The 25,916-nt window shown below is 39.6% G+C and overlaps 1 protein-coding gene across 4 annotated transcripts in view; it reads left to right on the top strand.

Moving 5' to 3' along the window:
• GPR156 (G protein-coupled receptor 156) overlaps nucleotides 1-25,916 on the top strand; it is a 123,782-nt gene that overhangs the window by 4,739 nt on the left and 93,127 nt on the right. The window contains exon 2 of one of the 4 annotated variants that reach the window (XM_053903416.1): nucleotides 4,900-4,969. The exons of the other annotated variants lie outside the window; for them this stretch is intronic. The gene's annotated coding sequence lies outside the window, so the exon portion shown is untranslated. The remainder of the gene's footprint in view (nucleotides 1-4,899; nucleotides 4,970-25,916) is intronic. 4 annotated transcript variants of the gene reach the window in all.

Here is a 25,916-nt window from a genome sequence, read left to right as displayed (position 1 = left end):
TTCAGTGTGTATGTGAGTTAGGGCCAAAGTGCTGGTGTGGCTTGAGTAAGGTGAAGAGGTGGGTCAGGTCAGGTCAGGGCAGTTTGCAATAAGAGATAAAGCAGGAGAACTATAGGCCAGCTTGTCAAGAACACAGGAGTGTGGACTTTAGTCTGTTTGTTGTAGAGAACCATGTAACTTTTGACCAGAGACTCATCAAAATTTGAGCAATTCCTGAGAGGTGCAACCAGCCCAAGCAAGGCCTTGAGGTCTGTTTATGCCCAAGGAGCTTCCAGAATATTTTGCTGTGTCCAATCCAGTCTACAGACTGTGAGGTCTATTCTAAAGGAGGTAAATGAGAGGGAGGACAGATTCATTCAGTTTATTCCTAGGATTGACCAGAAACAGGTCTCACCAACCACCTTCTTGCCCTGCATAGCATAAACTGAAAATGTGCCAAGTCAAATTGAATTCACAGGCTGTGTGCTACATCCTTGGCTCTTCTCCATGACCACTTTGCCTCAGTACGGGGAGTTGAGAGGGTATAAGTACCCCTTTATTACCTCAACCCAAATCTGGGTCAGTATATTTCAGTTGTGGGTTGCCAAGCAACAGAGAACTAAGCAGTGAGGCTGGCAGACCATCAATGCAGAACTCAGGCCTGCTTTGACCAGACTACTGGGCAGTGACTAGAAAGAGGCAACTGCCAGTAGAAGGTTAAGGTGATGCAGCTTGATAACCTATAGACAGGACTGCCTGGCCCCCTTCCACATGTGTTCTCTCTTCATATTGCAAGTTCCTTCTCAAAAGTGCCCCAGAATGTTTACTTTTTAGCTCATGATGAAAATAGGGAGGGAAATAGGGAGAGGTGTTAAGCCTATTGGCATCTGTACTTTATGGTGTTTGTGATAAGGAAGAGATCATTGTGGAAGAAATGGCTCAGGTGAATTCAGTTTTCAGTGCTGCAGTGAGGAGATTTGCATAGACATAGATTAGCAGAAAGCTTAGGAGTTCTGATGGAGAGAAGTGATTTCTTGGTATGAGGACCAGAGTATGAGGGCCTCTTAGAGAAATTTCATGATTCTGTCCAGGGCTTTGTTGGTTGAAATTACTCTCTTGCTGCCATGGGTGCCTGTTCCAGAGTGACAGTGGGAACACCCAGGAAAGAGTGCTCTGGGCACTGCCACCTATCCATCCTGATTCTCCAAGGGTAACTGGGGAGACCTTGAGAGAGAAGACAGAAACAAATATCTTAATTAGGAAAATGAAGATGTGGGCTGCACTGACGGTATGGTAAAGGTCTAAAGTACAGTCTAGCAAGATTCCAGACCAAGGATCCTTCTTGCCTCTAAGCTGAGATATTCCTGGTTTTCTGCATGAAATGGAGTCTCCCAAAGGCCACATTAGCTGTAGTAGGTACTCTGAACACACGAACAGAATGCATGCTTAATTGAGTATCTTTTCCAAATGGACATTTTGATGATTCTCTGATTGTGCCCTGGCTCATGATAGCTGCCTGCTTTTGGATGCTGGTAGAATAAACCCAGAAGATGGAGTAAAGAGGGAACAGGGAAGATAATATCAAGAGACAAGGAAGGGAAAAGAATAGTGACGATGTGATCCTAGGTACCCACTTATCTACAAGTGAATACTGGGATGAAAGGAGTTCAAATAACTACCCATGGGGATCTCAACATGCAAATATTGCTGACTTCCAAGGCAGCTGTAAGGAGAAAAGAAGGGCTGAGACATGAAGGCTGCTATCACAATCAGTCTGTGGAATATTAATACTGGCTTGACGCACCAAAACCCATAGCCACACCACAACTGTGCGATGACAACAGTAACATGCTGTCCAAACCCCTTCTCCACTTCCACATATTCTTTAATTTGTAATATTAGGTATATATATGTGAGACATTCATCTATACTTACAAAGCTACACAAACACAGACCTGCTTTAAAAAGTTAAATATAAAGACAAAAAGAAATGATTCCAAAATATTATCAGTAGTGGGATTATAAATGATTACTTTTTTGAAAAAACTTAATCAGGGGCACCTGGGCGGCTCAGTCAGTTAAGCATCTGACTTAGGCTCAGGTCATGATCTCCCAGTTTGTGGGTTCGAGCCCCACGTTGGGTTTGGCTCAGTGCTGACAGCTCAGAGCCTGGAGCCTGCTTTGGATTCTGTGTCTCCGTCTCTCTCTGCCTCTTCCCTGCTCACGTTCTCTCTCTCTCTCTCTCTCTCTCTCTCTCTCAGTCTTTGTCTCTCTCTCTCTCTCTCAAAAAATGAATAAACATTTAAAAAACTTAATCGTATTTTCCATGAACACTGTAGCCTTTCTCTGATAATCAGAAAAACACTGAATAAAAGATCTATTAAAGAGGTTAAGTAGGGAGATAGAAGAAGAGTCATGGAGAGAGGACAGTAGGATTGTATAAGAAGAGAAAAAAAGATGTTGAAAGATGAATGAGTGATCATAAAAGTTAATTCTTCACAGGCTGCTAGCTTCTGCATATTATTTTGTTTATTATTGAATATTATGTATCTGTTGCCCCCAGAAGATCTGCAAGCTTCTATTATCATGAAACCAAATTCCAAATACTGAGCCAAGAAGTGTCACTTCTCCAGGGCCTTAATGCTATCCTGTGGGTAACAATTGGAAGGCCTACAACTGTATTCCAGTGGTCTTCAAAGAATCTTCCACCAAAGTGCTAACACAGAACACTTCAAAACTGGGCGGCGGCATCTTTCCCACAGAGTTTAATTTATTTAATTTAATATTTATCCCTGCAGAGGCTGCAGGCCAGCCTTATGTATCTCCTCTCTGAAGCACAGAACAGCAGCTAACAAAGGCTGTCAGTAGTTAGAGTAGTGGGATTTTTCCAGACAAAAGCTTGTTCTATTCTCATCCATGCCTCTGCCGGCTGCTCACTGGCTCGGGCAGCCCCTTGGGAAGCTCTGTGGCTGAAGCTTCGGAGAGATACATGTAGTTATCATTTCACAACCACTGGCTTCCTCCAGAGGCATTGTCAAGTTTGTGCTTTAATTGGCTGTTGTTGAGAGACACAGGTGAGGCTTCTCTACTACAGCAGAAATTACTATTTACCCCTCCCCACCAGGATCAATTTAAAGCAAATGCCAAAGAACAACACACCCCACTGAACTTTGGGGTCTGGCATTACTTGTAATTATAAGGTCAATAAATCCTTTTCATGTTTTAAATTTATTACATATTTAAATTGTATAAGCAATACACACTCATTATAACAAATCTAGTAAGACAGTCATCTATAAAGAAAATGTTATTAATCTCCACCTCCTTTTTCTTCCATCTTCCTGACAAAACCACTCTTAAAAGTTAAGTGTGTTTCTTTCATGCCTTTTCTATGTTCAAACAAATATGTATTTTCTATTTCTTTATATAAATGAGATCATATCATACCAGTTACGCTGTTATTTGTTTCATTTTATTTGTCATATTATGTACATTATTCTAAGCAAATAAATTTAATTGATCCAATTTCTTTTTTTAAATGTTTATTTATTTTGAGAGAGAGAGAGAGAGAATGAGCGGAGGAGGGGCAGAGAGAGAGGGAAAGAGAGAATCCCAAGCAGGCTCTGCGCCATCAGCACAGAGCCCCATGCGGGGCTTGATCTCACAAATCATCAGATCGTGACCTGAGCTAAAATCAGGAGCCAGTCACTTAACCGACTGAGCCCCCAGGTGCCCCCCAATTTCTTACTTAACAAAAATTTTTTTAATGTTTATTTTCAAGAGACGGAGACAGAGCATGCACAGGGGAGGGGCAGAGAAAGAAGGTGACACAGAATCTGAAGCCAGGCTCTAGGCTGTCAGCACAGAGCCCGATGTGGGGCTCGTACTCACGAACTATGAGATAATAACCTGAGCCGAAGTCAGACGCTCAATTGGCTGAGCCACCCAGGCGCACCCCCAATTTCTTATTTTTAATAGCTACTTAATATTCCTTTGTAGATGTTCCATAATTTTTCCCATTATTTCTGTATTGATAGATATTCCAGTTTTTCCTCTGGTTGTTGTTGGGGTTTTTTTAATGTATATACAACAAATCATGCCACAGTAAACATTTTACATTTATCCTTACACTTTGGTTTCCATTTCCATAGGAAGATTCCCCAAACTGGGATTTCTGGGTCAAAGGGAATACACACAATTTTACTTCTCATTGTGGGGCTTCCCTACAGCAATTGTTTGCCTCTCTTCTTTTGTCTTTCTTTCCCCTCTCCCACTGCCTTTCACCAGGGAAGCCTGTGTATTTAGGCAAGAGAGCCCTGCAGTGAGAACTCCTCCTTGCCAAGTGTGGATTATATTAGCTCAGTGGGAAATGGGGTCTGTAATGTCTTGGCTGCATTGTGTCTCTATTGCTTCTGGTTGGCCAGAGTGTTCACAGTTCCCCTTGCTCATTTATTCCATGCTGTGGAATTATACATTGTCTTCATATGTGGTAGGAACAGCGTGATCAGTTGCAGAGTGGGGTGGGGGATGGCTTTCAGAGAAAATAGGCTGTTACAATGCTTTTTCACAACACCTTATCTGCCATGTTCTTTTTTTTATGCCTTTTCTTTAATAGTGGAATTGAGAAAAGTTCTTCGATTCTATCGCAGTTGTCTCCCTCTATTTTGAGGGATTTGGGATTTGGGGAGTTTTATGAGTATATAGTCAATCAACTACAACTGATTACTTGACATGAGGCTAATTAGTTAAGAAGGTAGGGGGCTTGGAGCTTAAGGATCAGTGCCAAGCAACAGATGTGAACATTTTTAAACAAATGGTTTTTAACAAACCTGGTATTAGGAGCGAACTTCCCAGCACTACTTGGCTTTCATTTTTAGTTTTGTTCTTGTTTGCATGTAAAACTTTAATCTGGTCCACCAGACCAGAGAGGAGTGGGATTCCCACCACACCAGGGCTGGAGAAAATACCAGAGAAGCACTAAGGGAAGCTGGTGAGTACACACAAGTAAAATATAAAATGTGAACTAACAAAATAGTAAGAAGTAAATGAGATTTTAAAGCCCTCAGCTAAAGGCTGCTGTGTGACCAGAGACCTAGGAGCTCATACACACTTTATAGAAATTTGTGATCTCTAATTCTTATTAGAAACCCAGTTGTGAGTCTATGTTCAGAATGCAAACATTAGCAAAAGAGGGAAAGAAATTAAGTTCTGTACCAAACATTTTGCTATTGGCACCTATAACACATGTTGCAACTTTTACTCAGTAGCTTTGAAATGGGTATCTATGCCCAAGACTGAAAACTAAAGGAAGAAAAGAAAACCAGAATAGAAGTTGTTGCAATTAATTTCTAAGGAGAAATTTTAACTTTAGCTTGAGCATGTATGAACCTGTAGAATAAACATTAGCCTTTGTGTTAATACATACTTTTATAGAAACTTTTAATTTTCAAATACACACTGACCAGTAATAATGATAGTAAAACCAGTCCCCATAATAGGTTTGTCTTTTATAACTTAGGAATTCTGTAATGTCTCTTAATTGGTCTCATAGTTAATAGTAAGGATAGTTATATCTTATACTGTTTGCACTGTCATTTGTGTCTGTAAAGATTATCTTTAAACAGTTTGGTCTTGTCAGTAAAAATATTTTCAGGTTAAATATATTACAAGACATTAAGCATCTGCATCTGGCTACTGCTCCCATAGAGGACATCTAGAAAGACTAGATTTTATTAAAAAAAATTTTTTTTAATCTTCATTTATTTGTTTATTTTTAATTTTTTAATGTTTATTTTTGAAGGAAAGAGACAGAGTGTGGGTGGGGGAGGGGCAGAGAAAGAGGGAGACACAGAATCTGAAGCAGGCTCCAGGCCCTGAACTATCAGCACAGAACCCGATGTGGGGCTTAAACCCATGAACCACAAGTTTATGACCTGAGCCGAAACTGAGTGACTGAGCCACCCAAGAGCCCCTAAAAAAAGTAGATTTTAAAAATTTATTTGAGGACAGGGGCACCTGGATGAATCAGTTGGTTAAGCATCCAACTGATTTGGGCTCAGGTCATGGTTCATAAGTTGGACTTCTGTGTCAGGATCTGCACTGTCAGCACAGAGGTCGCTTGGGATCCTCTCTCGCCCTCTTTCTGCCCCTCCCCTGCTAATGCTGTCTCTGTCGCTCAAAATAAGTAAATAAACAACAAAAAAAAAATTATTTGAGGGTATAAGAGACCCACTAAGGAAGCCAGAACTTGAGAGCTAAGACCTCATAAAGAGAAACTCAGTGAGTGTCCTGCATAGTAGTTTGCTTTTCCCTTAAGACATTTTCCTAAGTAGCAGGTGAGGAGAAGCTAAGAACCCAAGCAAAAAGCAGCTGCTAAGAGTCAGAAAAGCTGAGCAGAACATTCTACAGTTTGAAAGGGCCAGGGAAGGGTGGGAGGGGGAAGGAGTTCTAGGACACTAAACGAGCAAGGATATGAGATGCCTGATTATGAAAAGAAAAGAGGCAGAGAGGCCCAATGATCTAGACAATTTATCTTTCAAGTTGCTTTCCATTTATAAGTAGCATAGACCAAAAGGTAAAAAAGCCAAACAGAAAGCAGATGCTAAAAAAGCCAAGAAACTAACCAGCGCTACTTGCAGTCTTACTGTGCTGGGGAGATAAAAGTTGGAGTGTGGTCCACCAAGGTGGAAGGGCCTGAAAAGCAGTGTGATGGTGACTTTCATATCTGTTTCAATGAGTCACAGGATACCCAGATTTCTGGCTAAACATTATTTTGAGGTATATCTGTGAGACTATTTCCAGAAGAGATTAGCATTTGCATTGGAGAACTGAGTAAAGCAGTAGGCCCTCCCCAGTGTGGGTGAGGATCATCCAATCCATTGAGGGTCTGAATGAAACAAAAGGGTAGAGGAAGGGTGAAATTTCTCTGCCTGACAGTTTGACCTAGGACATTGATTTTCTCCTGTCCTTGGCGCTCTTGGTTCTCAGGCCTTCACACTTGGACTGGCATGTATACTATCAGCTCTCTGCCTTGCAGGACTTCAAACTATACTACTAGCTTTCCTGGGTCTCCAGCTTGCAGATAGCTGATCACAGAATTTCTCAGCCTCCTTAATTGCATGACCCAGAACCTTATAATAAATCTCTTTTACTTATATATAAAATATTGGTTCTGTTTCTCTGGAGGACCCTGACTAATACAAACATCCTAAGCTTTCAGTTGGGACTCCTAAAGGACTATATCTGAGAAGTTAGTGGAGAAATAGACCTGGTCTTATTGAAATTGAAATCTAATTCCCAATCAGATCAGTTAGTGATTGGATTAAAGTAATATGTTTATATTATAGTACCCTAGCAGAAGCTAAAAACATATTCATTGGAGAAAAGAAAATGACCCAGAACTACTGTATTTTTATTATATGGTTTCTGATATTCAGTGAAACAAAATAAAAGCAGGCATACCAAGATACATTTTCCAGAATATGGTGCAGAAAGAGAGAATGCAGACTCCTTGAGTTGAGAAGACAGTTTCAAGTCCAGGGTGACCAAGGCAGCTGGAGTTTAGGGGACAGAGTATCAACATGGAGAGTAAACAGAGAGAATTCCAGAAATCATCACAGAGTACACGAAGTATTAAGCTGAGTACTGATCAGCACATGCCTACAAGGAAGCTACCTAGGTATAGAAAAAGAACCACTCAAAAGGATTAGGGGGAACAGTACTTGCTGCTCACACAGGGCTATGAATAGTGCCTATTCCCACTGGTCATACTTAAAAAGCTAGTAACTCAGAGGGTATTGGGTAGTGGGCTCTGAGAGATAATGCTTTAGCAGTGGGGAATAATTAGCCCTACAATGAGCACTACTCTGATTCTGCCTAACACCTTAAAAGAAGACCCTATAGGGCCAAACTATTCCCAATTAACTATGTCTTAGAACAAAGCTCAAGAATATTTAGAGGAATAAGAAATTAATATTATGTGTAATTGGAAGCTGTGAGGGCACAGTAAAACATTTGAAGAGATGGTGAGTGAGATATTTTCAACAAAGATAAGGATGGCAGTGATTTCTCTATCAGAAACAATGCAAGCAAAAAGTCAGTGGAAAAATATCTTTAAAGTACTGGAAAAAAACCCCAAACATTTCCAACCTAGAATTCTATACCCAGTGAAAGTATCTTTCAAAACAAAGACAAAATGAAGACTTTTGCAGATATATAAAACTGAAAGAATTAATCACTGACAGACGTGCAGTACCAGAATGTTAAAGGAAGTTCTTTCAATAAAAGGAAAATGGTATCAGTAGGAAATATAAATCTATATCAAAAAAAAAAAAAAAACGCACCAGACATGGTAACTATGTAATGATTTGTCTTAAGATTTAAACCTCTCTTAAATATAACTGTCAGTTTAAATAAAAATAAAGAACAACGTGGGATTTATAACATATGTAAAAGGAAATATATGATGATGAGCACAAAGACTGAGTGGCGATATGGAAGTATATTGTTATACTACATGTGAAGTGATATGGTATCATCTGAAGATAGATTGTGACAAATTAGGATATCTCTGTAAACACAAAAATAGTCACAAAGAAAATAAAACAAAGAAGCATACTAATAATCAGCCAACAAAGAGATAAAGTATAATCATAAAAATACTGAATTTGCCTATGAGAATTCAGAAAAGGAGGGAAAAGGGAATAAGGAAGAGATGAGACAAATAAAAGACAATAGCCACATAATAAATATATTTAAACTTAAATATACCAATAACTACTTTAGATGTAAATGATCTTAACACCTCAACTAACAGACAGAAAGTGCCATATTGGATTTTAAAAAAGCAAAGCCAACAATGTACTATGTACAAGAAACACATTTCATATATTATGACACAAATGGATTAGAGAAAAGGATGGGAAAGATTTACTATGCTAACACACTGATAATCAAAATATATCTGAGGTTTGCCTGGGTGGCTTAGTTGGTTAAGCATCCAACTCTTGATATTGGCTCAGGTCATAATTTCACAGTTCATGGGATCGAGCCCCTCATTGGGCTCTGTGCTGACAGCACAGAGCCTGCTTGGGATTCTCTCTCTCCCTCTTTCTCTCTCTGCTCCTCCTCTTCTCTCTCTCTCTCTCTCTCAAAATAAATAAATAAACTGTAAAAAAAATCAAAGTATAGCTGAAAAGCAATATTAGATTGCAGAGCAAAGGATATTACTAAAGATAACAAAAATAATTTCATAATGACAGTTGATTTGTCAAGGAGACATAACAATATTAAATATACATTTAACAACAGAACTTCAAAATACATGAAGTAGAAATGATACAACTTCAAGGAGCAATTGACAAATTCACAAGTGTAGTCCAAAATTTCATTAGCTTTTTCTCAGTAATGGATATAACAAGAAGACAGAAAATAATTAAAGATATGGAAGAAGGAGCCAACAGAATCAATTTGACCTCATTGATCTTCATAGAGCACTATACCTATCAATAGCAAAATATCTATTGTTTTCAAGTGCATATGGAACATTTACATAGACCATATTCTGGGCCCCAGAATAATTCTCAGTACATTTAAAAGGATTCAAGTCATACAAAGTATATTCTTAACCACAATACAATTAGTTAAGAAATCAATGATAGGTGTGCCTGAGTGGCTCAGTTGGTTCAACATCTGACTCTTGATCTCGGCTCAGGTTATGATCTCGGCTTAGGTTATGATCTTGGCTCAGGTTATGATCTCATGGTTCATGAGATCAAGCCCTGTGTCGGGCTCTGTGTGGACAGCACAAAACCTGCTTGGGATTTTCTCTCTTCCTCTCTCTCTGTCCTTCCCCAATGTGCTCTCTCTCTCTCTCAAAATAAGTAAGTAGACACTTTAAAAAAAGAAATCAATAACAGAAATATTCAAATGTTTGGAAAATAAGCACTGCACTTCAAAATAGCTCACAAGTCAGGCAGGGCACCTGGGTAGCTCAGTCAGTTAAGCATCCCACTCTTGGTTTTGGCTCAGGTCATGATTTCACAGTTTGTGAGTTCAAGCCCTGCATCCATCTCTGTGCTGAGAGCACAAGACCTGCTTGAGATTCTTTCTCTCTCTCTCTCTCTTTCTCACACCTTCTCGTGCACACATTCACTCCCACTCTCTCTCTCTCTCTCTCTCTCTCAGAATAGATAAATAAACTTGAAAAAAGTAGCTCATGAGTCAAAGAAGAAATCAAAAGGGAAATCAGAAATTATTTTGGACTGAATGAAAGTGAAAAGTATCAAAAACAGTACTTAGGTGAAAGTTTATAGTGGTTAAGGGTTTGTAAAGAGACAAGTCTCAAATCAATATTGTCAGCTTCCATGCTAAGAAACTAGAATAAAAAAGAGCAAATGAGACCTAAAGGAAGCAGAAGGAAGTAATAAATATCAGAGCAGAAATCAATAAAATGGATAACAAACAAACAGACAAAAAAAAAAGTAGAGATCAATGAAAGCAAATGTTGATTAATTGTGACTATCAATAAAAGCAGTAAACCTCTAGCCAGATTGATAGGATAAAAAAGGAGCAGATACAGTTTGCTAATGTTATAAATTAAAGAGGTGACATCATTACACATTCTGCAGATATTATAAAAACTTTATTCTAATAATTCTATCCACTTAGATAAAATGAACAAATTCCTTGAAAGAGACAAACTACAAAAGTTCATTCAAGAAATATTAGACAATGAAAAAGCCCAGATCTATTGAAGAAAGTCTCAGCAAACTAGGAATAGAGAACTTCCTTACAGTCTCTTCCTTTGCTGTCCTAACAGCTGTTCTCTCATAGTGTTTTCGATAAACTTCTGTCTCCTTTGTGAATTGAATTCTTTCACCACCTGCACTGCTGGCCTACACCCAATTGGTTTCCCTTACATTTGGTGGAGCCCATACTGGTCGCTCTGCTAGCCTAGGACTTTCCTTGGATTCTCTGGGAATTTATCAGGACTTTCCTTCAGTGGACGACTCTGGTGTTCCTTGGGGAACTGACAACATCGGGCTGAGGTTACTTCTCAGTGAGGATCAGAAGTCCTGGGGGAACGAGCTGGACTGTCCTTGCCTGAAAGAGTGAAGGATTTCCCCTCTTGCCCTTTGGGGAGGGATCCTTCCCTCCCTCTCCTTTCTCTTTTCAACCCTTCAGAGGTCTAACCCTGGTACTTCTCAGACAACTGAATATTTCTGGCCAGGATGGCTCGGCTCCCCAGTGTGGCCTGAAGGTCTGACTACCTGAGGTCAGACTACCTGGCAAAGGACTCATCTCCTCTCCTCTCCTCTCCTCCCCTCTCCCCTCCTCCCCTCTCCCCTCCCCTCCCCTCCCCACTCCCTCCCCTCCCCTCCCACCTCACTCCCCTGAGGTCTCCATTCCCAGTATGTCACGCAGTTGGCAGTGAAAGCTTGTCCAGGGAAAATCTGCATATATTGTGCACTCAGTTGGGATCCTTTCCTGACACTGGTTGACTCTCAGCCATCTTGGTTCTTTTGCACCCTTGCCCTGCTGCCCTGCCTCTGCTTTTTTCCTTTGTTCTTGCAGATCCAGCCACTATCTTGAACTACAAGTAAAATATGTTCCTACGTGTCTGAATGAATCCAACAATTCCATATATGAATGATAATTCAACAAGGATTCCAGCCCATACCATCAGAGGGTCCCCTCTCCCTAAATCCCATGGACCTGGCCACCAGGGAATTTCATTCACATTGCCTATAAGCATGTTAATATAATACCATGATCTGGTCTCGAACTGCACAAAACCCCTGATGGACCCACAAGTTTAGGTGGGGACAGCACATCCTCCCTTGTCCAGCATGAAGCAGCTACTAAAGATGAGACCTTTGCCCAAATGCCAAATATTTGTCATTGTCAGTCTGTCAGGGAGGAATGTGGAGGAATGTTGCTTTTAGGCAAAACAGGCTTGAGCAGTGGAAACCTGAGTAAGGTAAAAGAGCACACAGTGACTACTGAACTGAATGCAAACAGGCTCATTAGGTGACCCACCTTGAAATATTCATAAGCCCTAGCTGACCAATGGGCTGCTTACAACCAGGCACAAGTACCAAAAAAAGGAAAATTCTATATATTCCCATACTTTCTCAGTTTCCCCCCATAACTCTGGTCCCCTGCCACTGCCTGGTGGCAGACAGTCTTTCCTCTGCTGTTCTGCCACTACTCACTTGCAGTGTATTCAATAAACTTATATCTTCTTTAAAAAAAGTGGGGGGTTGGCACCTGGGTGGCTCAGTCAGTTGGGCGTCCACTTCGGCTCAGGTCATGATCTCATGGTCTGTGAGTTCGAGCCCCGGATCGGGCTCTGTGCTGACAGCTCAGAGCCTGGAGCCTACTTCAGATTCTGTCTCCCCCTTTCTCTGCCCTTCCCCCGCTCATGCTCTGTCTCTCTCTCTGTCAAAAATAAATAAAACATCAAAAAAAAATAACTTCCTTAATCTGATAAAGGGAATCTATGGAAAATCTGCATCTAACATATTTAATGATAAAAGACCAAGTACTTTCTCCCTAAGATCGAGAACAAGACAATGATGACTACTTCACTAATTCTATTCAACATGGTGTTGGAAGCCCTAGCCACTATAATGAGGTAGAAAAATAATAATAAATGAAAAGCATCCAGTTTAGAAAGGAAGAAGTAAGACCATCTTTATTTGCATGTGACCTGATCATCTATTTAGAAAATTCAATGGAATCTGCAAAAGAGCTATTCTAGTAGCTATTAAAAGAGTTTAACATGGTTACAAAATACAATATCAATATATAAACATCAATTGTGGATATATATAGATATTTGTATCTATGTATATCTCTATAGTGTTAAACAATAAAAATTGAAAGTAAAACATATTAGTGGGGCGCCTGGGTGGCTCAGTCAGTTGAGCGTCCGACTTCAGCTCAGGTCATGATCTCACAGTTCATGAGTTCGAGCCCCACGTCAGGCTCTGTGCTGACAGGTCGGCGCCTGGAGCCTGCTTTGGATTCTGTGTCTCCCTCTCTCTCTTCCCCTAACCCACTTGCATCCTGTGTCTGTCTCTCTCAAAAATAAATAGATATTTTAAAATTTTAAAAAAATTATATTAGCATCAAAAATATGAAATACTTAGGGTTAAATCTGATAAAAATTATTCAAGAGCTATACACCGAAAACTACAAAACCTTTCTTAGAGCAAGAAGACCTAAATAAATGGAAAGATATACCTTGTTCATAGATGGTATGAAGTGAATGTTTGTGTCCCCCTCAAATTCATATGTTAAAAATCTAGTCCTTAATGTGATGGTATTTGGAGGCAGAGCCTTTGGGAACTAATTAGGTCATGAGGATGGAGCCCTTGTAAATGGGATTAACAAGGGCATTTGGGTGGCTTAGTCAGTTAAGCATCTGACTTCAGCTCAGGTCATGATCTCACAGTTTGTGAGTTCGAGCCCCACGTTGGGCTCAGTGCTGACATCTCAGAGCCTGGAGCCTGCTTTGGATTCTGTGTCTCCCTCTTTCTCTGCCCCTTCCCTGCTCACACTCTGTCTGTCTCTCTCTCTCTCTCAAAAATAAATAAACATTAACAATAATAATAAAAATAAATGGGATTAGTGCCCTTTTAAGAAGAGGCCAGAGAACTAAGTAACTCTCTTTCCATCATGTAAGGATGCAGCAATAAGTCAGCTATCTGCAAACTGGAAGAGGGCTCTCACCAGAATTCAACCATTTTGGACCATGATCTTGGACTTCCAGCCTCCAGAACTGTGAGAAATAAATTTCTGTTGTTTATAAGCCACCTAGTCTATGGTATTTTGTTGTACCAGTTAAGCCAAGACAATGGGATAGAGACTTAATATTGCTAAGATTTTGTTTTTTCCCCGAATTCATCTATAGGTACAATGCAGTCCTAATCAAAATCCCAGATATTCTTGTAGAAATTGATAACTTCATTCTAAAATTCATGTCAAAATGTGCAGTATTTAGAATAGCCAAAATACCTTTCTTTTTTTTTCTTTTTTTTAACATTATTTTTTATTTTTTAAAATTTACATCCAAATTAGTTAGCATATAGTGAAGCAATGATTTCAGGAGTAGATTCCTTAATGCCCCTTACCCATTTAGCCTGTCCCCCCTCCCACAACCCCTCTAGCAAACCTCAGTTTGTTCTCCATATTTATTTATTTATTTTTTTTATTTTATTTTTTTATTTTTTAATATATGAAATTTACTGTCAAATTGGTTTCCATACAACACCCAGTGCTCATCCCAAAAGGTGCCCTCCTCAATACCCATCACCCACCCTGCCCTCCCTCCCACCCCCCATCAACCCTCAGTTTGTTCTCAGTTTTTAACAGTCTCTTATGCTTTGGCTCTCTCCCACTCTAACCTCTTTTTTTTTTTTTTTTTCCTTCCCCCCCCCCCATGGGTTTCTGTTATGTTTCTCAGGATCCACATAAGAGTGAAACCATATGGTATCTGTCTTTCTCTGTATGGCTTATTTCACTTAGCATCACACTCTCCAGTTCCATCCATGTTGCTACAAAAGGCCATATTTCATTTTTTCTCATTGCCACGTAGTATTCCATTGTGTATATAAACCACAATTTCTTTATCCATTCATCAGTTGATGGACATTTAGGCTCTTTCCATAATTTGGCTATTGTTGAGAGTGCCGCTATAAACATTGGGGTACAGGTGCCCCTATGCATCAGTACTCCTGTATCCCTTGGGTAAATTCCTAGCAGTGCTATTGCTGGGTCATAGGGTAGGTCTATTTTTAATTTTCTGAGGAACCTCCACACTGCTTTCCAGAGCGGCTGCACCAATTTGCATTCCCACCAACAGTGCAAGAGGGTTCCTGTTTCTCCACATCCTCTCCAGCATCTATAGTCTCCTGATTTCTTCATTTTGGCCACTCTGACTGGCGTGAGGTGGTATCTGAGTGTGGTTTTGATTTGTATTTCCCTGATAAGGAGCGACGTTGAACATCTTTTCATGTGCCTGTTGGCCATCCGGATGTCTTCTTTAGAGAAGTGTCTATTCATGTTTTCTGCCCATTTCTTCACTGGGTTATTTGTTTTTCGGGTGTGGAGTTTGATGAGCTCTTTATAGATTTTGGATACTAGCCCCTTGTCCGATGTGTCATTTGCAAATATCTTTTCCCATTCCGTTGGTTGCCTTTTAGTTTTGTTGGTTGTTTCCTTTGCTGTGCAGAAGCTTTTTATCTTCATAAGGTCCCAGTAATTCACTTTTGCTTTTAATTCCCTTGCCTTTGGGGATGTGCCGAGTAAGAGATTGCTACGGCTGAGGTCAGAGAGGTCTTTTCCTGCTTTCTCCTCTAAGGTTTTGATGGTTTCCTGTCTCACATTCAGGTCCTTTATCCATTTTGAGTTTATTTTTGTGAATGGTGTGAGAAAGTGGTCTAGTTTCAACCTTCTGCATGTTGCTGTCCAGTTCTCCCAGCACCATTTGTTAAAGAGACTGTCTTTTTTCCATTGGATGTTCTTTCCTGCTTTGTCAAAGATGAGTTGGCCATACGTTTGTGGGTCTAGTTCTGGGGTTTCTATTCTATTCCATTGGTCTATGTGTCTGTTTTTATGCCAATACCATGCTGTCTTGATGATGACAGCTTTGTAGTAGAGGCTAAAGTCTGGGATTGTGATGCCTCCTGCTTTGGTCTTCTTCTTCAAAATTACTTTGGCTATTCGGGGCCTTTTGTGGTTCCATATGAATTTTAGGATTGCTTGTTCTAGTTTCGAGAAGAATGCTGGTGCAATTTTGATTGGGATTGCATTGAATGTGTAGATAGCTTTGGGTAGTATTGACATTTTGACAATATTTATTCTTCCAATCCATGAGCAGGGAATGTCTTTCCATTTCTTTATATCTTCTTCAATTACCTGCATAAGCTTTCTATAGTTTTCAGCATACAGATCTTTGACATCTTTGGTTAGATTTATTCCTAGGTATTTTATGCTTCTTGGTGCAATTGTGAATGGGATCAGTTTCTTCATTTGTCTTTCTGTTGCTTCATTGTTAGTGTATAAGAATGCAACTGATTTCTGCACATTGATTTTGTATCCTGCAACTTTGCTGAATTCATGTATCAGTTCTAGCAGACTTTTGGGGGAGTCTGTCGGATTTTCCATGTATAATATCATGTCATCTGCAAAAAGCGAAAGCTTGACTTCATCTTTGCCAATTTTGATGCCTTTGATTTCCTTTTGTTGTCTGATTGCTGATGCTAGAACTTCCAGCACTATATTAAACAGCAGCGGTGACAGTGGGCATCCCTGTCGTGTTCCTGATCTCAGGGAAAAAGCTCTCAGTTTTTCCCCGTTGAGGATGATGTTAGCTGTGGGCTTTTCATAAATGGCCTTTATGATCTTTAAGTATGTTCCTTCTATCCCGACTTTCTCAAGGGTTTTTATTAAGAAAGGGTGCTGGATTTTGTCAAAGGCCTTTTCTGCATCGATTGACAGGATCATATGGTTCTTCTCTTTTTTTTTGTTAATGTGATGTATCACGTTGATCGATTTGCGAATGTTGAACCAGCCCTGCATCCCAGGAATGAATCCCACTTGATCATGGTGAATAATTCTTTTTATATGCTGTTGGATTCGATTTTCTAGTATCTTATTAAGAATTTTTGCATCCATATTCATCAGGGATATTGGCCTGTAGTTCTCTTTTTTTACTGGGTCTCTGTCTGGTTTAGGAATCAAAGTAATACTGGCTTCATAGAATGAGTCTGGAAGTTTTCCTTCCCTTTCTATTTCTTGGAATAGCTTGAGAAGGATAGGTATTATCTCTGCTTTAAATGTCTGGTAGAACTCCCCTGGGAAGCCATCTGGTCCTGGACTCTTATTTGTTGGGAGATTTTTGATAACCGATTCAATTTCTTCGCTGGTTATGTGTCTGTTCAAGCTTTCTATTTCCTCCTGATTGAGTTTTGGAAGAGTGTGGGTGTTTAGAAATTTGTCCATTTCTTCCAGGTTGTCCAATTTGCTGGCATATAATTTTTCATAGTATTCCCTGATAATTGTTTGTATCTCTGAGGGATTGGTTGTAATCATTCCATTTTCATTCATGATTTTATCTATTTGGGTCATCTCCCTTTTCTTTTTGAGAAGCCTGGCTAGAGGTTTGTCAATTTTGTTTATTTTTTCAAAAAACCAACTCTTGGTTTCGTTGATCTGCTCTACAGTTTTTTTAGATTCTATATTGTTTATTTCTGCTCTGATCTTTATGATTTCTCTTCTTCTGCTGGGTTTAGGCTGCCTTTGCTGTTCTGCTTCTATTTCCTTTAGGTGTGCTGTTAGATTTTGTATTTGGGATTTTTCTTGTTTCTTGAGATAGGCCTGGATTGCAATGTATTTTCCTCTCAGGACTGCCTTCGCTGCATCCCAAAGCGTTTGGATTGTTGTATTTTCATTTTCGTTTGTTTCCATATATGTTTTAATTTCTTCTCTAATTGCCTGGTTGACCCACTCATTCGTTAGTAGGGTGTTCTTTAACCTCCACGCTTTTGGAGGTTTTCCAGACTTTTTCCTGTGGTTGATTTCAAGCTTCATAGCATTGTGGTCTGAAAGTATGCATGGTATAATTTCAATTCTTGTAAACTTATGAAGGGCTGTTTTGTGACCCAGTATATGATCTATCTTGGAGAATGTTCCATGTGCACTCGAGAAGAAAGTATATTCTGTTGCTTTGGGATGCAGAGTTCTAAATATATCTGTCAAGTCCATCTGATCCAATGTATCATTCAGGGCCCTTGTTTCTTTATTGACGGTGTGTCTAGATGATCTATCCATTTCTGTAAGTGGGGTGTTAAAGTCCCCTGCAATGACCACATTCTTATCAATAAGGTTGCTTATGTTTATGAGTAATTGTTTTATATATCTGGGGGCTCGGGTATTTGGCGCATAGACATTTATAATAGTTAGCTCTTCCTGGTGGATAGACCCTGTGATTATTATATAATGCCCTTCTTCATCTCTTGTTACAGCCTTTAATTTAAAGTCTAGTTTGTCTGATATAAGTATGGCTACTCCAGCTTTCTTTTGGCTTCCAGGAGCATGATAAATAGTTCTCCATCCCCTCACTCTCAATCTAAAGGTGTCCTCAGATCTAAAATGAGTCTCTTGTAGACAGCAAATAGATGGGTCTTGTTTTTTTATCCATTCTGATACCCTATGTCTTTTAGTTGGCGCATTTAATCCATTTACATTCAGTGTTATTATAGAAAGATATGGGTTTAGAGTCATTGTGATGTCTGTATGTTTTATGCTTGTAGTGATGTCTCTGGTACTTTGTCTCACAAGATCCCCCTTAGGATCTCTTGTAGGGCTGGTTTCGTGGTGACAAATTCCTTCAGTTTTTGTTTGTTTGGGAAGTCCTTTATCTCTCCTTCTATTCTAAATGACAGACTTGCTGGATAAAGGATTCTCGGCTGCATATTTTTTCTGTTTAGCACACTGTAGATATCGTGCCACGCCTTTCTGGCCTGCCAAGTTTCAAAGGAGAGATCAGTCACGAGTCTTATAGGTCTCCCTTTATATGTGAGGGCACGTTTATCCCTTGCTGCTTTCAGAATTTTCTCTTTATCCTTGTATTTTGCCAGTTTCACTATGATATGTCGTGCAGAAGATCGATTCAAGTTACGTCTGAAGGGAGTTCTCTGTGCCTCTTGGATTTCAATGCCTTTTTCCTTCCCCAGTTCAGGGAAGTTCTCAGCTATAATTTGTTCAAGTACCCCTTCAGCACCCTTCCCTCTCTCTTCCTCCTCTGGGATACCAATTATGCGTATATTATTTTTTTTTAGTGTATCACTTAGTTCTCTAATTTTCCCCTCATACTCCTGGATTTTTTTATCTCTCTTTCTTTCAGCTTCCTCTTTCTCCATAACTTTATCTTCTAGTTCACCTATTCTCTCCTCTGCCTCTTCAAGCCGAGCCATCGTGGATTCCATTTTGTTTTGCAATTCGTTTAAAGCGTTTTTCAACTCCTCGTGACTGTTCCTTAGTCCCTCGATCTTTGTGGCAAGAGATTCTCTGCTGTCCTGTATACTGTTTTCAAGCCCAGCGATTAATTTTATGACTATTATTCTAAATTCACTTTCTGTTATATTATTTAAATCCTTTTTGATCAGTTCATTAGCTGTTGTTATTTCCTGGAGATTCTTCTGAGGGGAATTCTTCCGTTTGGTCATTTTGGAGAGTCCCTGGGGTGGTGAGGACCTGCAGTGCTCTTCCCCTGTGCTGTGGTGTATAACTGGAGTTAGTGGGCGGGGCCGCAGTCCGACCCGATGTCTGCCCCCAGCCCACTGCTGGGGCCACAGTCAGACTGGTGTGTGCCTTCTCTTCCCCTCTCCTAGGGGCGGGATTCACTGTGGGGTGGCGTGTCCCGTCTGGGCTACTTGCACACTGCCAGGCTTGTGTTGCTGGGGATCTGGCGTATTAGCTGGGGTGGGTAGGCAAGGTGCACGGGGGCTGGAGGGGCAGGCTTAGCTCGCTTCTCCTTAGGTGATCCACTTCAGGAGGAGCCCTGTGGCAGCGGGAGGGAGTCAGATCCGCTGCCGGAGGTTTGGCTCCGCAGAAGCACAGAGTTGGGTGTTTGCGCGGAGCGAGCAAGTTCCCTGGCAGGAACTGGTTCCCTTTGGGATTTTGGCTGGGGGATGGGCGGGGGAGATGGCGCTGGTGAGCGCCTTTGTTCCCTGCCAAGCTGAGCTCTGCCGTCCGGGGGCTCAGCAGCTCTCCCTCCCTTTGTCCTCCAGCCTTCCCGCTTTCCGAGCAGAGCTGTTAACTTCTGACCTCCCAGACGCTAAGTCGCGCTTGCTGTCGGAACACAGTCCGTCCGGCCCCTCCGCTTTTGCCAGCCAGACTCGGGGGCTCTGCTTGGCCGGCGAGCCGCCCCTCCGCCCCGGCTCCCTCCCGCCAGTCCGTGGAGCGCGCACCGCCTCGCCGCCCTTCCTACCCTCTTCTGTGGGCCTCTGGTCTGCGCTTGACTCCGGAGACTCCCTTCTGCTAATCCTCTGGCGGTTTTCTGGGTTCTTTAGGCAGGTGTAGGTGGAATCTAAGTGATCGGCAGGACGCGCTGTGAGCCCCGCGTCCTCCTACGCCGCCATCTTCCGGAACCTCTTGTTCTCCATATTTAAAAGTCTCTTATGTTTTGTCCCCCTCCCTGTTTTTATTTATTTTTGTTTCCCTTCCCTTATTTCCATTTCTTTTGTCTCTTAAAGCCCTCATATGAGTGAAGTCATATGATTTTTGTCTTTCTCTGACTGACCAATTTCACTTAGCATAATACCCTCCAGTTCCATCCACGTAGTTGCAAATGGCCAGATTTCATTCTTTTTGATTGCCAAGTAATACTCCATTGTGTGTGTGTGTATATGTATACATATATACATGTATACATATATATACATATATACATTTGATTGCCAAGTAATACTCCATTGTGTGTGTGTGTATATGTATACATATATACATACATACATATACACACACACATATATATATATACATATATACATTGTGTCTGTATATATACATATATACATGTACACATATATATACATATATACATGTATACATATATATACATATATACATTTGATTGCCAAGTAATACTCCATTGTGTGTGTGTGTATATGTATACATATATACATACATACATATACACACACACACATATATATGTGTGTGTGTGTATATATATATACACACACACACATATGTGTGTATATATATGTGTATATACACACACACACATATGTGTGTATATATATGTGTATATACACACACACACACACACACACACACATATGTATATATATACACCACATCTTCTTTATCCATTCATCCATCGATGGACATTTGGGCTCTTTCCATACTTTGGCTATTGTTGATAGTGCTGCTATAAACATGGGGGTGCATGTGTCCCTTCAAAACAGCACACCTGTATCCTGTGGATAAATGCCTAGTAGTGCAATTGCTGGGTCGTAAGGTAGTTCTATTTTTAGTTTTTTGAGGAACCTCCATACTGTTTTCCAGAGTGGCTGCACCAGCTTGCATTGCCACCAACAATGCAAAAGAGATCCTCTCTTTCCGCCTCCTCGCCAACATCTGTTGTTGCCTGAGTTGTTAATGTTAGCCATTCTGACAGGTATAAGGTGGTATCTCATTGTGGTTTTGATTTGTATTTCCCTGATGATGAGTGATGTTGAGCATTTTTTCATGTGTCGGTTGGCCATCTGGATGTCTTCTTTGGAGAAGTGTCTATTCATGTCTTTTGCCCATTTCTTCACTGGATTACTTGTTTTTTGGGTGTTGAGTTTGATAAGTTCTTCATAGATTTTGGATACTAACCCTTTGTCTGATATATCATTTGCAAATATCTTCTCCCATTCTGTTGGTCGCCTTTTAGTTTTGCTGATTGTTTCCTTCGCTGTGCAGAAGCTTTTTATTTTGATGAGGTCCCAGTAGTTCATTTTTGCTTTTGTTTCCCTTGCCTCTGGAGACGTGTTGAGTAAGAAATTGCTGCGGGCAAGATCAGAGAGGTTTTTGCCTGCTTTCTCCTCGAGGATTTTGATGGCTTCCTGTCTTACATTAAGGTCTTTCATCCGTTTTGAGTTTATTTTTGTGTATGGTGTAAGAAAGTGGTCCAGGTTCATTCTTCTGCATGTCGCTGTCCAGTTTTCCCAGTACCACTTGCTGAAGAGACTGTCTTTATTCCATTGGATATTCTTTCCTGCTTTGTCAAAGATTAGTTGGCCATACGTTTGTTGGCCATTCTGGGTTCTCTGTTCTATTCCATGGATCTGAGTGTCTGTTCTTGTGCCAGTACCATACTGTCTTGATGATTATAGCTTTGTAGTATAACTTGAAGTCTGGGATTGTAATGCCTCCTGCTTTGGTTTTCTTTTTCAAGATTGCTTTGGCTATTCCGGGTCTTTTCTGGTTCCATACAAATTTTAGGATTATTTGTTCTAGCTCTGTGAAGAATGCTGGTGTTACTTTGATAGGGATTGCATTGAATATGTAGATTGCTTTGGGTAGTATTGACATTTTAACAATATTTGTTCTTCCTATCCAGGAGCATGGAATCTTTTTCCATTTCTTTGAGTCTTCTTCAGTTTCTTTCATAACCTTTCTATAGTTTTCAGTGTATAGATTTTTCACCTCTTTGGTTAGATTTATTCCTAGGTATTTTGTGGTTTTTGGTGCAACTGTAAATGGGATCGGTTCCTTGATTTCTCTTTCTGTCGCTTCATTGTTGGTGTATAGGAAAGCAATCGATATCTGTGCATTGATTTTATATCCTGCAACTTTTCTGAATTCATGTGTAAGTTATGGCAGGGTTTTGGTGGAATCTTTTGGACTTTACATACGGAGTATCATGTCATCTGCGAAGAGTGAAAATTTGACCTCCTCCTGGCTGATTTGGATGCCTTTTATTTCTTTGTGTTGTCTGATTGCAGAGGCTAAGACTTCCAATACTGTGTTGAATAACAGTGGCGAGAGTGGACATCCCTGTCTTGTTCCTGACCTTAGGGGGAAAGCTCTCAGTTTTTCCCTACTGAGGATGATATTAGTGTTGGGTCATTCATATATGGCTTTTATGATCTTGAGGTATGATCCTTCTATCCCTACTTTCTTGAGGGTTTTTATCAATAAAGGTTGCTGTATTTTGTCAAATGCTTTCTCTGCATCTATTGTAAGGATCATATGGTCAACAAAAGAAAGCTGGAGTAGCCATACTTATATCAGACAATCTAGACTTTAAAATAAAGGCTGTATCAAGAGATGCAGAAAGGCATTATATCATAATCAAGGGGTCTATAGACCAAGAAGACCTAACAATTGTAAACATGTATGCACCAAATGTGAAAGCACCCAAATATATAAATCAATTAATCACAAACATAAAGAAACTCATTGATAGTAATACCATAATAGTAGGAGACTTCAACACCCCACTCACAACAATGGACAGATCATCTAATCAAAAAATCAACAAGGAAACAATGGCTTTGAATGACACACTGGACCAAATGAACTTAACAGATATATTCAGAACATTTTGTCCTAAAGCAGCAGAATATACATTTTTCTCCAGTGCACATGGAGGGTTCTCCAGAATAGACCATATACTGGGACACAAATCAGCCCTAAGTAAGTACATAAAGATCGAGATCATACTGTGCATATTTTCAGACCACAATATTGTGTAACTTGAAATCAACCACAAGAAAAAATTTGGAAAGGTAACAAATACTTGGAGACGGAAGAACATCCTACTAAAGAATGAATGGGCTAACCAAGCAGTTAAAGAGGAAATTAAAAAGTATATGGAAGTCAGTGAAAATGATAGCACCACAACCCAAAACCTCTGGGACACAGCAAAGGCAATCATAAGAGGAAAGTATATAGCAATCCAGGCCTTCCTAAAGAAGGAAGAAAGATCTCAGATACACAACTTAACCTTACGCCTTAAGGAGCTGGAAAAAGAACAGCAAATAAAACCCCAAACTAGCAGAAGACAGGAAATAATAAAGATAAGAGCAGAAATTAATGCTATCGAAACCAAACAAACAGTAGAACAGATCAATGAAACCAGAAGCTGGTTCTTTGAAAGAATTAACAAAATTCATAAACCACTAGCCAGTCTGATCAAGAAGAAAAAGGAAAGGACCCAAATAAGTAAAATCAAGAATGAAAAAGGAGAGATCACAACCAACACAACAGAAATAAAAACAAGAGAATATTACGAGCAATTATATGCCAATAAAGTGGGCAATCTGGAAGAAATGGACAAATTCCTAGAAACATATACCCTACCAAAACTGAAACAGGAAGAAATAAAAAATCTGAACAGACCCATAACCAGTAAGGAAATCGAATTAGTAATCAAAAACCTGTCAAAATACAAGAGTCCAGGGCCAGATGGCTTTCCAGGGGAATTCTAGCAAACATTTAAGGAAGAGTTAACACCTATTCTCTTGACACTGTTCCAAAAAATACAAATGGAAGTAAAACTTCCAAATTCTTTCTATGAAGCCAGCATTACCTTGATTCCAAAACCAGACAGAGACCCCACTAAAAAGGAGAACTATAGACCAATTTCCCTGATGAACATGGATGGAAAAGTCCTCAACAAAGGTATTGCTAACTGGATCCAACAATACATTAAAAAAATTATTCACCACGATGAAGTGGGATTTATACCTGGGATACAGGGCTGGTTGAATATCTGCAAAAACAATTAACGTGATTCATCACATCAATACAAGAAAAAACAACTATCTTTTAAGGAACAGAGTTGAGACTATTACTACCTGTTCATTATTTTGAATACAAGAATGGTTTTACAGTTGCGTGTGTGTATATATATATATGTCAAAATTTATTAAATTGACACTTTTAAATATCAGCAGTTTATTACACGGAATTTGTACCTCAATAGAGTTGTTTTTGAAAAGCTAATGTATAGGAAAATGAGAGAGCAAAAGAGTAAAAAAAAAAAGTACAATAAAAGGAACATAGAACAAGTTGGAAAAATAAAACAAATAGTAACATAACAGATATTTAACTCATTTATGTCAGTAATTATCTTAAGAATAAAAATACAATTCTAATAAATGGCAAAGCTTATTGTATTAAAGACTAAACATATTAGAAGTTTTTATTAAAATATTTTAATTAGTGACAAAGTTTGTCTTAGCTCTTATTATCTTAGTGTACCTTGCTTTATTTTTGGGTAGCCACAATGAAATATTTTATTTATGAGAACAATGGAAAGAAAAAATATTAAAAACTTTTTTCTCAACACCAAAAAAACAATTCAATTAAAAAATGGGCAGAAGACCTGATTAAACATTTTTCTGAAGAAGACATATAGATAGCCAACAGACACATGAAAAGATGATCAACATCAGGGAAATACAAATCAAAACTACAACGAAATATCACCTCACAGCAGTCAAAATGGCTAATATCAAAAGGACAAAAAATAAGTATTGGTGAGGACATGGAGAGAAAGGAACCCTTGTGCACTGTTGGTGGGAATATAAATAAATTGGTGCAGCCACTCTGGAAACAGTATGGAGGTTCCTAAAAAAATTAAAAATAGAAGTGCCATATGATCCAGTAATTCCACTACTGGGTACTTAGCTAAAAAAAATGAAAACACTCATTCTAAGAGATAAGTGCACCCCCATGTTAGTGCAGCATTATTTACAATAGCCAAGATGTGGAAGCAGCCTAAATGTCCATTGATAGATAAATGTATTAAAAAGATGTAATACACACACACACACACACACACATACACACACAAATGGAATATTACACAGCCATGAAAAGAATGAAATCTTGCCATTTGCAACAATATGGTTGGAGCTAGAGGTTATTATCCTAAGTGAAATAAATCAGACAGAGAAAGACAAATACCATATGATTTCACTTATATGTGGAATCTAAGAAACAAAACAAATGAATAAAAAAGCAGAAAAAGACCCACAAAGACAGAGAACAAGCTGGTGTTTGCCAGAGGGGAGGTGGGTAGGAAGATGGGCAAAATGGGCGAAGGGGAGTGGGAAGTACAGGTTTCCAGCTATGGAAATCATGGGGATGAAAGGTACTGCATAGAGAATATGTAGTCAATGGTACTGTAATAAAGTTGTATGGTAGCTATACTTGTGAGCATAGAGCATAGAGTTGTTGTATACCTGAAACTAATGTAACATTGTGTGTTAACTATATTTCAGTAAAAACAAACAAACAACTTTCTTTTATCCTTGGCTTCAACTAAGTTGTAGTTTGAAATGAGCCTCTTCACTTGGGATGATTGAGGTTGTGGTTTGGCATGTAAAATACTCTATATTTGCACGTTTCTCAGGAGAGGGTCT

Source organism: Panthera pardus, unplaced genomic scaffold (genome assembly GCF_024362965.1).
Source record: "Panthera pardus isolate Hobbes unplaced genomic scaffold, ASM2436296v1 HiC_scaffold_16, whole genome shotgun sequence".
Lineage (NCBI taxonomy): Eukaryota > Metazoa > Chordata > Mammalia > Carnivora > Felidae > Panthera > Panthera pardus.
This window is presented reverse-complemented; position numbering and strand designations above follow the sequence as displayed.